The sequence below is a fragment of the Ursus americanus genome, chromosome 29 (genome assembly GCF_024610735.1).
Source record: "Ursus americanus isolate L20-20 chromosome 29, mUrsAme1.1.p, whole genome shotgun sequence".
NCBI lineage: Eukaryota > Metazoa > Chordata > Mammalia > Carnivora > Ursidae > Ursus > Ursus americanus.
The window spans coordinates 6,954,518-6,959,779 of record NC_142155.1 but is presented as its reverse complement, the minus strand read 5'-3'; the positions used below and the strand labels follow the sequence as shown (position 1 = coordinate 6,959,779).

Below are 5,262 nucleotides of genomic sequence, written 5' to 3'. Positions count from 1 at the left end.
TTCAATACAAAAACCTCGCAAGTGAGGGTTTGCCCCATGGTGCATTATTACTTTGACAATGTGTTTGCTGTGTTTGCATAAACCTTGATGGAAGCAACAATCCTTGATTTAATTTCAGTGTTTGACAGGGTAAAGTTAACAGAAATGGAGGAGTGCTGAGAAGGTTTAAAAAGCTAAATCTTCATTTTTATTATAGAAAGTCAAATGGTATAATCTAAAAATCATCAATCCAAAAAATATTCTTAGAAACATATAATCTGGGGCAGCCTGCGGGGCTCCGTTGGTTAAGTGTCTGCCCTAGGCTCAGGCTCAGGTCTTGATCCCAGGACCCTGGAATCTAGCCCCGCAGGGCTCCCTGCTCAGTGGGGAGTCTACTTCGCCCTCTGCCCCTCCCCATTGTTCACGCTCTCACACACACTCTCTCTCTCTCAAATAAGTAAATAAAATCTTAAAAAAAAAAAAAGAAACATATAATTTGGAAAAATATCAGAAGAAACAGCTGAGTTAGAACTTTGCTTCTAGGAAAGGGAGTAGAATGGGAACTGCTCATTATTAGCTTTCTGTTACTCTTTGATTTTTTCTAATAATGTGCTGTTATATTTTTTAACTTTTTAACCAATTAGAAGCATCTTCTGCAGCTGTTTGTTGAGTCATAATTGAACTTCAGATATTCTTCTGGAAGAAAACACTATTGCAATGTTTTGTTAAATAAACACAAAAAGCTAAGGTTTTAACACGTAGAACTTTACTCTGATGTAGCATATACCGTCTCCCACGACTAACAAATTGAAACTTTGATTTCTGGCTTTTTCTGGTGATAATATTGTCTGCATATATTTTTATTAACTATATTAAATAAAGCCTATGTTTGTAGCACTTTGGAGGTATTAAAGCATTTTCAGTTTTATGTTGTTAATTATCCTTCCAATTACTCTGTGATAAAGGTAAATACTCAGTAAATATTAATGATAATTATTAACATTAAATACTCATTCTATTTTATAGATTAAAAACCTGAGGTTCATAGAGTTAAGTACATACTCAGAATCATGTTTTTTTTCCTTAGAAAGAATGTTCTAACATTAGTATAGTATATTGTTCATCACACCACACTTTTTCCTGTATGTTAGGATATAATACTTTATTTTTACTTTGTAATTTCCAGACTCAATGTCATTTTGATAATCACAGTATTTTGTTTACCTGACATTTTTTATTTTAAATATACTACTATGTACATCCACCCAATGTCATTGTGAAAGGCAATTTCCTTGTTTTTATATATTCATAGGTAGAAAATATGATTTTAAATATACATATATACACTTATAATGCATTTACAATTTCACTTCTACTTTGTCCAAAAAAGTGCATGAATCTATATTTGCTCTTCAGAGTTCCTCAATACATTAGAATATATGCCATGCCTCTTAAAAGAAATGCATACACCAAAAGGATCCACATCTGAAAGTCAAGTAAATAGGTGGCAAGCATTAGCTTATTGGACTTTCCTTCAGTCCTCCATGCTCCATTTCAGAAAACTCCCACACCTCTCATTCTGTTCATAGGACATTATAAGAGACTGGTACTGAGAACTATTGGTTCTGCCCTCAGAGAGCGACTAGATCTGAGATTTCCCTTGGAGTCATTAAAAAATGAACCCAGACAGAAGTTAAGAAAGGGGAGAGATGAAAGTAGACTCCAGTAGTGGAGAGAAAAGATGATGACTCCAGCAGAAAGGAAAAGTAGTTTACTTCTTCTCAGGCAAAATCAGTGAGGGTTTGGGAAGGTCATAAAGGCATCCTAGCATCACACAAGCAACCAAACAGCAAGTATATAGTGGTTCCAAGATGGATCCCAGAAGAACAATTCCATTTATCGCATGAGAACTTTAGGGAGCCAAAACATCACAAAAATCTGTACAGGAAGATCCCCCACATCCTTAGGCGTGTAACTACTTTTCAGATACAAAATACATATATATCCAAAATTTGGCACCACAGAGAAAGTGGGCTTGCCAATTTCATAAAGAACAGATGAATTGCTGTTGTTTTACTTTAATTAAATGTATTTAATATAAGTCTGGCAATAATTCCTGTCCAATGTCTCAGCTATTTCCAGTAGTGCTAAGAAAAATGAAATATGCCAACACAGCCATATTCTATAAAGCTAGTTACTTAGAAAATAGTTGACAGTTGCAAGCAACAACAACAAACTGCAATGAAGCAAATGCTATTTAGAAAACTTTGTTCATCTGCTTGTATAACAAACATGTATTGAGTCCTGCCAAATTGCCACATAAAAGTGCCAAATAAGGCCTGGGTCTTGGTGTTTCACACAATACTGTGGCCAGGAGACCAGGAGCTGACACAGAGACACTTGAAATACTTGAAGCAGAAGAGAAATGGAGGAGCCATAGAACATTAGGGATGAATACAGGAAGACCCAAGACCATGGAGGAGTTGCCTACTGTCTACACTATTTTCCAATATAGAGGTTCAAAATAGAGGTTGTTATGGTGACAGACTATGAAGCTTTTATCAAAATCCCAGGCTGTCAGAAGCAGGGTCTGGTCTGTTGAACTCACATGTGATCCTGTTGCATGGATAAGCCCTCTGAGGTAGTAGATGTCAGAGAAAAGGTGTGGGTGAAACTTATTGGCTGATAGATGAAAAATGATAGGATAAAAGTATCCTTCTCCATAAAAGTTGTCAACCATGGGACTGAGAAAGACCTTGACCCCAACAATGTTATCACTGAGCAAGAAGAGAGGCAGAGGCAGTCCTTCCATGATTACACTGGGAAGATCACCCTCAAGGCTATCCTGTACACCACCTACAAGGTGTGTGTTGATAGAGACTACTTTGCAAAGGGTTGTTTTATGCAACCATGAGGAGCTAAATATTCTCTGACACCTAATGAGGAAGAGGTGAAGGAAGAGGAAAATAAGCAGAGTTTGAGAAGCGTGACCCAATGAGGAATTCTTCTAGAAAAAGAAAGAAGCTCCTTAGGTTCCTTCAGTCAGTGAGATCTGCCCTCAGTTTGCAAAGTAACTGAGACTGACTCCTGCTGCCGCTGCCACTGCTGCTGCTGCTGCTGGAAAAGAAGGAAAAGAAATGAAGAAGAAGGAGAAGAGAAGAAGAAGAAGAAGAAGAAGAAGAAGAAGAAGAAGAAGAAGAAGAAACAGCAATGACAGCACAAGGAGCAAGAGTGAAAAGAGGACAGGGGTGATTGAGAAAAGAAGGAACCAGGAGTCTTGTGCCTTGAAGCCCTAGCTCCTAGAAAGACTCAATAGTGAGAATACGGTCTCCCACCCCATTGACCTCTCTCCCACGGGAGATGGCTTCCCCTCGTGGCACAGGTAGGTTTGGGAGTTAGATGACAAAAACATCTGTCTGAATGAGTTGTTGTTAACTTACCATTCCGGGTCTCCTTGCAAGTGACCCTTGCAGCTCATCCACTCATTTACTCGACTTCATTTAGCAGGAGGTCCTATTACCCTCTCCAGCTGCCACTGCCAGAGCCAGATTTCTGTACAGGAATCCAGGCTAGAGCCACAGGTAATGCTGTGCAGGCAAATCTGGCTGTAGTTGGAGAACAGTGATTGGTCCCTCTCTGTTGGGCCAGCCCTGGACCGATTGGTGAGTGATCTCTACAGCATCCAACACGGGCAGAGGGAGACCTGCGGTATGAGGGAGAACATGGTGAGAAGTGGTGCTTACTTTTTCCATTTCCCCATTATGGTTCTACTGTGCTAGAACTGACAGCCAGAAAACCATTATTTGCAATGACTGAGCTTGTATGTGACATTCTGCCAGACCACGGAACCAGATAGCTCAAGCCAAGATCATTGCTTTACTTGTATTTACTAATGTAAGTCAATGTAAGTCAATTCCACTAAAGGTCTCTGTTTAAATTCCTGTCATTACATGGGGGGAAAATGCCAAATAAAAGGCATAATGCCTGCCCTCATGAAGTTGTTTAACGAAGAAAGGATCATAAATTTAAAAAACAATGCAGTGAGATAAAGCATGAAAGAAGGTTGTATTTGGTGTGAAGGCAGCTGAACAGGGCCTTCATACCAAATACCAAATACTGTTTTAGAGTAGGATGATGGAGGTCATCCTAGTGAAACTTGCCTTGAGATGAATTTTGAAGGTGAAGTAAAAGATAGCTTGATTCCAAATTGGGTGGGAAAAAGCAGGATGAATAACTTGCTAAGATTATGTTTAGTTCACATAACAAAAAGTTAACTAGCACAGCTTAAACCTATAGGATTTTTCCCCATAATAAACACTCCTTTAGTGGGAACCTTAAGGATGGTGCAGCTGCTCAAGGAGTTGATGAAGAATTCAAGTTGTGTTTGGTTTCTTCCTCTGCCAGTTTTAGTGGGTGGTTTTTGTTCTCTTGGGCACAAGAAAGCTGTTGTACGTCCAGGCATCATGTATATGTATTAGTCAGAAAGAAGGGATGAAAGGCGAAGGTGTCCCTTTTATTAGAAGAACAATAGCTTTTCTAGAAGTCCTAGCCAGTAGACTTTAGCTGTTTTATTATGGGCCAAAACTTGATCACATGACCACCCCTAAAGGCACAGGAGTCTAGGGAGGTAAGGATTTTTAACTTATCACACTGCCTCCCCAAACAAAACTCGGGATGCTAGTAAGAAGGAGAAAATAGATGCTACGTAGGAAACTACCACCAGGATTTCTACTTTTGAGATGTTAAAGTAGTTGTATTTTTCCCTATTCCACCTACTAAATAAAACTAAAAACTTTGGACATTATGTAAAACATTTGTTTTCTTACCACAATGAAATCAAACTAGAAATCAATAAAAGAAAGATAGAAAGGAAATATTAAAATAGTTGGAAATTCTGGAAAACTAAATAAATATTATTCAATTTCCATTTTGCTTTTAGTTTATGTATCAAGAAGAATAGTCTCCACACTAGAAAATTAGAAAAAAAAATCAACATTAATGAACAAAATCCCAAGATACATGAGAAGATAGTAAGAATATTTTTAGTAGGTCTTAACTGTCCCAGAGTATAACTGATAAATGGAGGGATGGATGGATACTCCTTCACACTGTACTGTTACCTTGTGCTTATATTTCTCTCCTGCCCAATTATTTATAAGCTCTCTGGAAGAACAGCTATAAGGAGATATCTTGTCTCTTTCTTCTTTATATTAAATGCCTTGAACACAGTGGTCACTCAAAAATTATAACTGAATTGAATAATTGATTAATTAATTCATTGAT

General features: G+C 38.0%; 1 pseudogene; it reads left to right on the top strand.

Annotated features, from left to right (window-relative positions):
* The first annotated feature begins 2,429 nt into the window (after positions 1-2,429).
* On the top strand, positions 2,430-2,919 carry LOC123797220 (zinc finger CCHC domain-containing protein 17 pseudogene; annotated as a pseudogene).
* The last annotated feature ends 2,343 nt before the right edge of the window (positions 2,920-5,262 follow it).